The sequence below is a fragment of the Dasypus novemcinctus genome, chromosome 6 (genome assembly GCF_030445035.2).
Source record: "Dasypus novemcinctus isolate mDasNov1 chromosome 6, mDasNov1.1.hap2, whole genome shotgun sequence".
Taxonomy (NCBI): domain Eukaryota; kingdom Metazoa; phylum Chordata; class Mammalia; order Cingulata; family Dasypodidae; genus Dasypus; species Dasypus novemcinctus.
The window spans coordinates 92,278,191-92,291,206 of record NC_080678.1 but is presented as its reverse complement, the minus strand read 5'-3'; positions in this window follow the sequence as shown (position 1 = coordinate 92,291,206).

Genomic DNA, 13,016 nt, shown 5'->3' with positions numbered 1-13,016 from the left:
GGGCTTTGAGGGGTTTAGCACAGAGGGTTGGAGACTGAGTGTGAGAAGAGGAGAGAGCTTGGGCTTCATGGAAGTGGGCTGCAGGTTCAAACAGCATTTGGGGATATCACACACTCCCTCCTCTAGCAATTGTCCCTCTTCCTAGGTGAGGAAGATTTTGGAAACACACCATCTCAGGTTGCTCAGACCTAGTTGTGGCAGACACCATACTCACGTTTGCTCTTAGCTCAGTCTGTTGGAGGAGGAGCTGGTGTGGGCAGAGGAGCCTGTGGGGCAGTGCTTTTGCCCTAATTCTCTTGCTCCCAGACACTGCATTTTCACCCAGGCCAAGAGCTGAAGGATCCCCCGCCTGTCCCAGCTCTGCTGGGGAATGGGGTTGGACATCCCCTTTCGGTGGGGGCGGGGACCCTCTCTAGTAAATTCCATGGGCACTGGACCTTCTCACTGAAACCCACACTTCCCTCCCACCGCTGCATCTCTCAAGGACCCCGGGTGGGGGTATCCCCTGACCATCTGAATCTGGACTCTAGCCCCAGCTGCCAAGTGGCCTTTCCCCAGCTCCTGTGTCTCAGGCTGGCATGTGTGTGACTGTATGTGTTTGTGCTGAGCTTTTATTTCATAATGCAAATATAAAGGAAAACGATTTAAGTTAAAAAAAGTTTTGTTATTACAAGACACAATTTTCACAAAGAAAACAGAATATGTACCTGTGTTCTCCATCCTAGCAGCTGAGTCAAATTGCCTGTCCAGGTATTTTCCTCTCTGTCTTCTTTCTCATCCTAGGTTGCACCTGTGCCTCAAGGAAGACATTGTTTTCCATTTAAAGGCCCTGAGGAAGCACTTTCTCACACAAGCCAGACCTGGGAAGGGTTTGGCTCCTGGAGACTGACTGCAGTTGTTCCAAAGAATTTTCCTAGTCCTTTCCATTGATTAAAAAATTAAAATAAGGATGTTATATTGGTTCTGGCAAAACCAAACATCTTCAAGAATCTACAGTCCAAGTGTCAATGATTTGTCCCTAAAATGAGTCCACAATGAGCATGCTGAAGCATGCAGTCTGGAACAATAGGCATTACTTCCTGCTCCAAATCAACCTCCTAGCATAGCTCCTTTTGCTGCATCTCTGCAGGAAACAAAGAGCTGACTTTCTCTAATAGATGTTGATGGTTGTTAGTTTGCCAGGGTTGCTATAACAAACATCATGACCTGGTTGACCTAAACAACAGGAATTTGTTTGTCTCTGCCCTCTTCATATGGTGGTCTGTCTCTGCATCTGTCTTCTCCTCCTGGGCCAAATGTACTCTGTTTCTAAGGTCTCCAATCATATTGGATTAAGGTCCACCTTGATTCAGTTAGGCCTCACTTTCACCAAAACTATTTTCAAAGATCCTCTTTGCAAGTGGGATCACATTCAAAGGACTGGGGGTTCATTGTATTGACCACCAGAGACTTTGGTGCCAACCCCATGAATAATGTGCTACTTTTGGGGCAGTCAAACCCACCCAGAAAATGAAGGGCATCTCCCTGACCCAGAGCCTTTACATGGGGGTGACCCTCAGTGGTGATGCATGTGGCCTCAGCCCTCCCTCCTCTCTGCATAAGCCCAGATCATAGTGGGGGAAAAGATGTGTGGGAAATAGTGGGTACAGTTGGGGCACAGAGTCCAGCGGGATCCTATTACCTCCACCTCCCTAGGATCTTGGAGTCCCTGGGGAAATTTTGGGCCACATGAAATCTGAAAATAATTTAATTTTTAACAGATAAGGCATAAAAAGTTCGCTTGCCTGTATTTTTAGCCTACATTCCCCAAAGTTTTTAAGTGGAAATGGAATGCTCCATGGGCTCTGCCTATATCCAGGGGAGGAGACCATGCACAGCTAGGTAGACTTGGGGAGAGTCTTAGCCAGGATTAAAGAATGGGGGCTGATGTTGAAGCTCTGCACTGGCATCTTCCTGTCCTAGCAGAGTGCTCTCCAGATGGAGCCCAGAATTCTTGCTTAGTTTTTCTGACCTGAGTTCTTCCCTGGAAACCAAATTTTCAACACCACTCCCCCTCCCCAGTACTCCATGCCAAATGAGGTACTCTGTCTGAGTTCCAGGCAGGGAAATCTGTGCTGTTAGTATGCTCTCTCTCTCTGTGTGCACCCTCTCACATTGTCTTCCCAACTCTCTCCTGCAGGGCTCTGTCCAGGGGTCATTTGTTATAGGGAACACCCCTTCTTTCGCCTTGTCCAGCCCTTTCTCTGCAGGTGTTCCCTGGTGCCGTTTGCATGTGTTATGGATGCTATCATGTCCCCCATAAAGACAAGTCCTAACGCCCATATCCTGTTGATGTGAACTGTTTTGTAAATGGAATCTTTTTAAAATATATTTTTTATTTATTTTTAAAAGATACATAGATCACACAAAATGTTTTATTAAAAAATATAGGGGGTTCCCAATGCCTCACTCCCACACCCCCCACTTTTCCCACATCAACAACTTCTTTCGTTAGTGTGGTACATTCATTGTATTTGGAGCACTGCTACACAGCATGGGTTATAGTTGACATTGTAGTTTACACTCTCTCCCAGTCCATTCAGTGGGTTATGTCAGGATATATAATGTTCTGCATCTGTCCCTATAATATCATTTAGGACAACTCTAAGTCCCGAAAATGCCCCCATATCACACCTCCTTTTCCCTCTCCCTGCCTTCAGCAACGCCTGTGGCCACTGTCACCACATCAATGATATAATTTCTGCCATTTCTAGAGTCACAATATTTCTATAGTAGAATACCAGTAAGTCTACTCTAATCCATATTTTATTCCTCCATTTAGAGGACTCTGGGCTGGCAATGTGCACTCCACATCTCAACTGAGAGGGGGCTTTGATTCCACATGGCTGGTGGGTGGGAGTCTCATGCCCACAGCTCTACACTCTCTCAGTTCCTTGGTGACCATTCTCACCTCCCTGTCAGCTGACCTGGGTAAGTCCAATGAACTGGAGAGTAGGTGCTGCAACACCTCTGAGGCTCATGGACAGCCCAGAGACTCAAGTCTCCTGGGCATGCACTAACCCCAGCACCAACCACAGGTTCAATAAAAGGGACAGAAGAGGCATGTATAGAGAAGTCACATCTGAGTCTAACTCCATCACACACAGGAGCACAAATTTCAAAGTAGGGCCCACTGAACTCCAAAGCCATATGCCATGACCTTAGGACCTGGGTGTCTCCATAGTCCTCAGGAGTACCACTGCCTGGGGTTGTATCTACTGTGGCTGTCTGTGAGATCTTATTGAGATGTGCATAAATGCGACCCCTCTGATGACCTTCTGACTCATTCTGAAGTCTCCTAGCCATATAAACTCATTTGCCTTTACCATTTACTTTTTCCAATTGTATCACCAGCTGGTGCTTGGTGGTAATCCCTTGGCGCCAGGGAGGGTCACCCCCAGGAATCATGTCCCACACTGGGGGGAAGGTAATGCATTTATATGCTGAGTTTGGCTTAGAGAGTGGCCACATTTGAGCAAGATGGAGGCTCTTGGGATATAACCCTTAGGTACCCTGCAACACTAGGCTGAGTTGAAACTTCAAGTGCAACAGGCTCATAAGCATAGTCCACAATATCAAGGGCCCATCATTGGATCATCCTTGCCAAACTGAATCAGGGTGATCTTTAATCCAATATGCCTGGATTCCTTATGAGTAGAGGAAATTTGGACACAGTTAGGAGTAGTAGACAGAAGGAAACAGATGGCCATATGAAGGAGGCAGAAACTGAGTGATCAGTTGCCAGCAAGCCACCACCAGAACACTACAGGCTTCAGAGAAAGCATGACCCTGCTGATTTATGACCTCTAAAATAGTGAGAGTGAATTCCTGCTGGTTAAGCCCACCAGCCTAAGGTACTTCTTACAGCAGCTTTGGCAAACTGAGATAGTTTTTCTCCATATAACCACCACACCTTGAATCAGATAGTCCAAGACTGAGTTCTCTCTCTCTGGAAGGGGTGAGGCTCAGGAGAGGGTTCTTGTTCCCCGAGCAGAGGGCCTAGGCAGGCTCTGTTTTTTTTTTTTTTTAAATGTTCTTTTTAATTTTATTTTTTAAAGATAATTAGATTACATAAATGTTACATAAAAAATATAGGGATTCCCATATACCCCACTTCCAACCCCTCCCACATTTTCCCACATTAACAATGTCCTTCATTAGTGTGGTACATTTGTTACAATTGATGAACACATTTTGGAGCATTGCCACTAAGCGTGGATTATAGTTTACATTGGTAGTTTATACTCTCTCAGGAGATGAGGACGTGGGTGATTCTCCTAGAGCTTCTTTTAAAAATTGATCCTTCTTTCCTTCTCTAGCTCAAAGTATAATTGGCAGGGGAGGAGCTTTTGATGTGTGTAAATTAGGGAGGGGCTGCAGCCCAGTTGGAGAACAAAAATAAATCCAGTCATGTCTCTGGGCATTTGGTGTGATTTAGCAGCTCCACCCTTTTCTTTATGTGTTTCTTTGTCTCCTTGGTAGAGGGTTGACCCAGTGACTCAACCTTTCTTCCTCAGCATGCTTAAGCCTCAGTTTCCCCATTTATCAAATGGGGATTATAGTACATATCTAGGAGAGTTGTAAGAATTAAGGGAGGTAACATGTATAATGTGTGGATAACCAAGCTTGACTCACTTAGGCACTCTTGGAGCATCTCCCTACAATCATAGGAGCACCCACTTAGAAATTTCTCCCAACCTTGAATAGGTGGTATCCATTTCTGCACTACTTATATTTGCTGTCTTGTGGATCCTTCTACCCAGCACAGCTGCTTGGCTATATCATCCATAAAAATGTCACTTACCCGCTCCATGCCTCAATATCCTTGCCTGTGAAGTGGGGATATGGACATTATCAACCTTGCAAAGTTATCACAATGTTTACCTAACACCTAAAAAATTCCATAAATATCCCAGAGACTGAGGGCAGGGATGTTCATGTTCCAGGGTCCCAACCTCAGAGAAGTTTTGAGTGTGAAGCAGAATGAATGGAATTTTTACATGGCATGTGCTGGCTCACCACCTGTCATCTTTGGATAAGACTTGGCATCGTGCTGGTCTCACTTTCTCTTACCCAAACACTTCTTCAAACACCAGGGTGGCCAACTTCTGAAGTCCAGCTGTGTGCACGAAGCCTTCAGGTCTCTGCATTTCTCCAGTCTAATTGGTGGATTCAGGGCCCATTTACTTTGGATTTCTTTGGGCTTGTAACACTGGCCTCACGGAGTATTAGATTGTTGAGCAGTGCAATTAGGTCTTCATTGCTTTTGCATCTCTCCCAAGAGGGTGGCTAACTAGGAAAATTTACAACTTCCCCTTAAGCATTTGTGAACTGGCAGGGACCTCATCAATGCGCTTGCTTTTTCCTGACCTTCAAACTCCATTATGAACTGGAGGTTTGGGGCCTTTTAGTAGGATAGTAAAGAGAAGAGCAATTTTTAAAAAATCATGTTAAAAGTTTCTAGAAACCCCAAATATGTAGTTTAAAAAACAAAAAACAGAGAAATGAGATAATAGTGTGTGTAACGGAAAGAAAGGCCAGGAATGAACTAGAAATGTTCCATGGGGTCCCAAGCTCTCTAGGCAGACACTTACAAATCTTGCCCAAAGAGGAGATTCCATGGCATTGGGCTGCCATTCTTAGGCTCCAGGGGAGACCATTTGTGTGGTCTGGGACACTACTTTCAGAATGCATATCATGGTCCCAGGGAAGTTTCAGGGCCTTGCTATCACGCAGGACCCTTTGCTAACCAGGACCACATGCTCGGTTTAGAGATCTTTGGTCACCATCTTGAAATTCTTAATAATTTATGATCAAGGAGTCCTGAATTTTCATTTTGTACTTGGCCCTGCAAATTATGCAGTTGGTCCTAAGTGGTCCTCATCCTACCCTGTCAGAGTCTTTGGCAAGTGGGCCCCAGGCATGCATACTTTGAAAAGAGCCCAGCAGGTGACTCGGCTGATGAGCCATTTGGGATGGGAATGAGTGACACAGACCCATGGTAGACATTTCCATCATTACCCATGGCTTCCTGAGGGCCACTGGCCTCCTGAGACTTTCCTGAGATTTCCTTTGCTCCTTTGTAAGTACTTAGGGTAAGCAAGAAAAGAATTTTTGTGAATTATGTTTTGCTGTTTAAGTCCCGTTAAATTACAAAGCAGGATGCTAAGAAGTCACCTGTATGCTCTGAGAGTTCATGTTACACCCTGAGTCATCAGGCCCAAATTCTCATCCAACTTCTCTGTGTACATGGGCAGCTGGGTGGCATGTAGTGGACTTTGGTTAGTTTCAGCTTCCAAATACTACACAGCTCTTTTTAGTTTCCTGAAGAAATTTTTTTGGTCTTTTTAGTAACAATCCTAATGCAATTCTGACAATGTGCTGTGCAATCCCTATAGATGCAGGGCTGTCAGAAGACCTGTGGTTTTGTCTTCACAGATCTTGGAGTCTAATGGGGAAGACAACCATGTCTCAAATGTGTCAACAAAACCACGAAGCAGGGTGGTATGTTTTGGAAGAGGAGAGCTCAGGAATACATAGGAGGGGAGTAGCACCTGGACTGTCTGGGTGCTCAGGAAGTGAGGGCTCAAGTGCAAACTCAGTGTTGAATAGAACTTAGGTATATGAATATGGCATAGGTCATGCCAAGTGTTGAGGTCTAGAGGAGGCACTTCTGAGGACATTCAGTTATGCCTGGGAGATACGGTTTGTTGGTAAAGTGGGAGGAGATGAGACTGAAGTGATACCCAGAGACTGAGTCCTGGAGAGGGGTGGCTTGAGAGCCAGGTTAATTACTGACGACTCTGTCTGAAGAGGGAAAGCCAATGAAAGGCCAAAGAAGTGACCTCGTCTGACCTACACTTTTAGACTACATTCTGCTACAGAATGGAGAGTGGATTCCACATTGGGATAGGAGTACAGGAATGGAGAGAGGGAAGGAAAAGTGGGCTCCTGGATTTCAGGCAACCAGCTGGCAATTATCTAATGAGGAGTCTTGATCCAGGGTGGTGGAAGAAAGGATGATGAGTGACAAATTCTATGTCAATTTAGGAACCAGGCCATGGAGACTGGGACTGGGTCAGGGGTGAGTGAGCAGGGAGTCAAGGATGGTGGCCTGGAATCTGCTTACAGGACTATGAGGATGCCTTATCATCTCTGAGATAAGGTTCACTCTGGAAGAAGCAGGTTTGTGGAGACTGGAGAGCTAGTGAGTCCCACTATGAAAAGGCTGAGGTTATAGGCAGTTCAGGGAAAGGGTCTAGGAATTGGGGGGTAATCAGCAAATGGGTGTAATTAAAGCCATGGGTGAGAATGAGTCTGTCCAGGGTGAATGTGGGGCATGAGAAGAGAAGGCCACATCAGAACACCAAGGAGCACCAGCCCTGTGGATGGTAATGGAAAAAGAGTCAGACGGTTTCTTGACTCTCATCTTTCACATCAGCTTTCACTTTGTTCCTTTCTGAAATGGCAATAGGTGTCTCTTTAGATTCTTACCTTCTCTTGCCTGAGTCTACATTCCTCAAATGTTTAAACTGACCTTCGTACCTTCCAGATGGAGGGCTACCTAACTCAGTGGTCCAGGACACACACAGGAAAAGTTCCCTTAGTGTATTTTCCTCCCAGAATGTGAAGGAATTCACATTGCTGTATTCACAGTTAGAAGAATGCATAATACATTGTAGTCACTCGATAGACATTTGTTGAATAAATGAATACATGCTTAAAAATCTTAGATATTTCCAAAGTGAAACTGACTCATACTCAAATATGATCTGGATACATCGGTTCCTTCCTCTGGAACAGAAAAACTCTGATGTGGCTCCAGGCATCAGCTTTTCCTCCTGAGGGCTTAAGTTTCTCAGAGGTGTTTAGAGAGTTTCCTTTTTCCTCTGGGCAATAACTAGGGCACTGAAGGAATTAAGTGGCTCCTTTGAATTATTGCATAGCTGAAACCATTTCATGGTATTTCTTTAAGCATCCTAGGAAACTAAAATAGTAGACTTTAAGCAACACATTTTACCAGAGATAAAGGAGGTCATTTAAAAAATTTAAAAAGGGTCAATTTATCAAGAGGATGTAACAATCCTAAATTTTTATGTATGTAATATCATAATTTCAAAATACATGAAGCAATAACTAAGAGTACTTCAAGGAGAAATAAAAAAATTCACATTTATATTCTGAGATGTAAACACCCTTTTTCAATAAATGATAAACCATTTAGATGGAAAATCAATAAGGATATAGAAAATAGTGAACAACATTATCAACCATTTGAAACTCATGGACACATACAGAACACTGCTCATAATGACAGCAGAATACACATTCTCTGCAAGTGCATTCACAACATTTATTTAGACCACATTCTGGCCATAAATTAAGCTTCAATAAATTTATAAGCATTCAAGTCTTTTCCAAAGTACGTACTCTGATACATTGCAGTTAAATTAGAAATCAATATAAGAAAAATCTCTGAAAAATCCTCAAATATTTGGAAACTGAATAACCAAGTTCTAAATAAATCTTGGTCATAAAAGAAATCCAAGTGAAATTATTGTGAACTGAAAGAAAAAGTGAAAACAACCTATCAACATTTTATGGGAAGGTGCTAAAGCAGTATCTAAATATATGAGGTCCCCATACACCCTTCCACCCCCCTCACTCCACTTCTCCCATGCCAACAACCCCCCTCGTCATCGTGGGACATTCATTGCATTTGGTGAATACATTTTGGAGCACTGCTGCACCACATGGATAATGGTTTACATGTAGATTACACTCTCCCCAACCACCCAGTGGGCCATGGCAGGACATAAAATGTCCAGCATCTGTCTCTGCAGTATCACCCAGGACAACTCCAAGTCCTAAAAATGCCCCCACATCATATCTCTTCTTCCCTCTCCCTACCCTCAGCAGCAACCATAGTCACTTTCTCCACATCAGTGCTACAATTTCTTCCATTACTAATCAAAATAGCTTCATAGTAGAATATCAGTAAGTCCACTCTAATCCATACTCTATTCCTCCATCCTGTTGACCCTGGAAAGGTTATATCCACTCCACCTCTGTATCAAGAGGGGCTTAGATTCCACATGGATGATGGAAGCAATTCTCCTGCTTGGCTCCCTGGTGTGGTGGTTGACCTTCTTCACCTCCCTGTTAGCTGGCTGGGGTAAGTCCAATAGCGTAGAGGGTAGAAATTGCAAGTCTGCTGAGGCTCAGGGCCTGACTATCACATGGACAGTCCAGAGATTCAGGTCTCCTAACTATACACCAACCCCAGCACCAATCCCAGGTTTGGTAAAAGTAACAGAAGATACATGTGTATAAAGATCACATCTGATTCTAACTCCATCACACTCAGGAACACAAACTCCAAAGTAGGGCCAACTGACATGGCACCGAACTCCAGAGTCATCTGCCATGACCATAGAACCTGTGGGTCACTGTAGCCCTCAGGAGAACCAGTATCTGGGGTTGTACCCACTTGGGCTGTCTCTGGGACTTTGCTGAGGTGTGAGTAAGCACGATCCCTCTGATGACCTCCCAACTCTTTTTTGGAGACTCATAGCCATATAAACTCATTGGTCTTTTCCATTTCCCCCTTTTATTCAAGGTCAAAAAGCAGCCTTCAACACCTGATATTACATGTAGACTGAGATATTCTGCTGGTCTGAGTTGACCCTTTTATTCAACGCCTTTTTCTAGTTACATCATCAGCTGGTGCTTGGTAGTAAGCCCTCGGCACAGGGAGGCTCATCCCCAGGAGTCATGTTCCATGCTGGGGGGAAGGTAATGCATTTAAATGCTGAGTTTTGCTTAGAGAATGGCCACATTTGAGCAACATAGAGGCTCTCAGGAGGTAACTCTTAGGCACCCTGCAGCTCTAGGTTTGGTTCATATTTCATGCACACAGGCTCATAAGCAAAGTTATCAGTATCAAGGACTCATTGTTGGACCATCCTTTATTGGTCTTTGCCATTGCACTTAGGGGGCTGTTGCTGTTCCATTGGGGAATGTGATAGAGCTCCTCTGGCTAGGAACTCAGCACTCTCTCAGTTGTCATTTTAAATTGTAACCACTATGAAAATATCCAAACATTTTTATGTACCCTGTATACATGCCCTGGAGAACTCCCTCCCAACAATGTGCCCCCTATTAAAAACACCCCACACCGGTGTTCCTCCCCTGCCATAGTTGAACTTCTCTGTGGTCCAAAACTTCTTAAAAAATGAAGCCTAATATATTGCTAGGTTCCATTAATAGTAAAATGGAATATGGTGATGGGTTTAAAGGTTATCTATAGAATTTAGAATACATACTAACTTAGAAAAATTAAATAATGTAAAAATAAATTGGGTATCAAAAAATGAAAAACCTTTGATTTTGATGTTTTGTTTTTCATCACTGCAATAGGTGTTGTCTGTATGTACAGTGGCAAGGCAATTTCTTCCATTTCTTCCTCAGTGTCTACATCCTTTTGTGACGGTTTGCTCGGTCGGTAGAGGTGGGGTCTGGCTGCGGACGAGGGGTCGGTCCAGCTCTGGACGAAGCGTCGGTCCCGCTTGGGACGAGGGGTCGGTCCCACTTGGGACGAGGGGTCGGTCCGGCAGCAGACGAGGGATCGGTCTCACAGGGGTTGCGTGGTTCGGCTGATGGGGTCGCCCGGCGAAGCCGGTGACGAGGGGGTCGCCCGGAGAAGCAGGCGACGAACTGGGGACAAGGGAGGCCAGGCCCTTGTTGGGGGCTCTCAGGACTGGAGGGCGTACGGCAGAAGAACTACCGCAGAGACAAGGTAAACATGCAAGTCCACTTTATTGAGGGAGAGGCAACAGTTTTATAGGGGTTGGGGAAGGCTGATTGGTCGAAGCCATGCCCTGTTCTGATTGGTTGCTGGAGAAAGGTCAGTGGGCGGTACTGGATGGGGGAGGGGCGGTGATTAGGGATTGGCTGTCGCTGTTGCTGGGGGAAGGGGCAGGGTTTAGGGATTGGTGGCTGCTGTTGCTGGGGTGGAGGGCAAACTGGAGTTTCCCGCCCACGCCTGGCTGTTGCTGCTGTCGGGGGAGGGAAAAGGGCAGACTGGATTTTTCCGCCCACGCCTGGCTGTTGCTGCTGTCGGGGGAAGGGAAAAGGGCAGACTGGAATTTTCCACCCTGCGCCTGCGCAGGGAGAAAGAAGAAGAAGGGTGCCACCCCACAGGCATTGTGTGGCACCATCCGGGAGGAGGGGCGGCCGCGTAAGCATGGCTGCCGAGAAGGGGAGACCCGAGGGCTCTCTGCGCCCATGCCGAGCTTCCTTCAGGGGTGGCGGTGAGTCCGACCAGTCACCCTATTATGGGGGCAGCGGCTTGGCCTGCCGCAGCTGCTCCCCCGCCAGGCCAGCAAACCACACTTCAGCCCGAGGGGTGACCGCAAGGGCAGACTGGAATTTTCCGCCCTGCGCCTGCGCAGGGAGAAAAAAGGCATCATGTGGTGCTATCTGGGAGGAGGGGCGGCCGCGGAAGCATGGCTGCCGAGAAGGGGAGACCCGAGGGCACTCTGCGCCCATGCCGACTCCCTTCAGGGGTGGCGGTGAGTCCGACCAGCCACCCTATTATGGGGGCAGCGGCTTGGCCTGACACGGCCGCTCCCCCGCCAGGCCAGCAAACCACACTTCAGCCCGAGGGGTGACCGCATCCTTTCTTTTTCTTTTTTCTCTCTAATTATTAAGTTTGTCTTCACAAAAGTTTTATATCACAATAAGTCACATATACAATATATGGTACTCCCACATATCCACCATCAAATACTTTGTCCCTTCTCTAGCAATGATCTTTATACATGTTCATATTATATTTGCTGCAGCTGATGTACAGATATTGAAACAATAGCTTTCAAACAGGGTTCTATTTGGGTTTACATTACGGTTTATATTTTAGGCTGTACAATTTTCTAAATTTTTAATTATCTTATGTTTTACATTATGGTTTACATTTTAGCCTATAGACTTTTATACATTTTTGGTGTAATTTAACATGTCCTATGTCCATCATTGCATGATCTTGTGGAACACTTCTATTGCCCCACAGATACACTGATTCCATCTATTCAATACCTCTTTTCCCCTCCTCTCAGGGCCCACAGTGACAATCAAACTTCATTACTTGAAGGACCATATTCAAAGATACTTGCAACAATGTTGAGGGCTTGACATACTCAACTGCCCTAACCCATTGGGAACCATCAATTCTCTCAAGAGATACATTTCCCTCTATTTGAGAACATCAGTCCTCCCCAGGATGTGGTTACACCTTCACTCTCATTGTATTGGTCTCCACCCAATATATAACCCACTATGACAAAATGAACACTCACACACTCCCTAGAAGCCTGCCCTATGTCAGATGTCCCCCCTTAAGCATCTTAAATAGGTAACCTTTCTTGTTATATTTTCTAAACAGTTTTCTCAACATTATAGTTTCAACAACATACCTGACAGTCTCCTATGTTCAAATGTTCTTCCCACCCTCCTCCCAATTTCTTGGGCCATCTGACCCATCCTCTCATCCCTAGTCCCTCTCAAGCCCACAAAGCCCCACCCAAAGTTATCCCTATGCCCCCATCTTATTCCTTCCCTGTACAAATACTTACCTTCAGTTTATCATAGATTTCACCCATGTAAGTGTCAACTTGCAACCTTCCTCTACCCTCGCAACTTCTTTAAGCCTATCATCCATTCTCTAGCTTTCTGAGGCAGCTTGGTTTGCTTATTTCATATCAGAGAAGTTATTTAGCATTTGTCTTTCAATGCCTGGGTTGCTTCACTCAACATAAGGTCCTCAAGATTCACCTATGTTATAACATGTGTTTGTACTGTATTCCTTCTTATAGCTGAGTAGTACTCCATTGTATGTATATACCACATTTTAATTATACATTCATCTGTTGATGAGCATTTGGGTTGATTCCACCTTCTGACAATAGTGAATAGTGCTG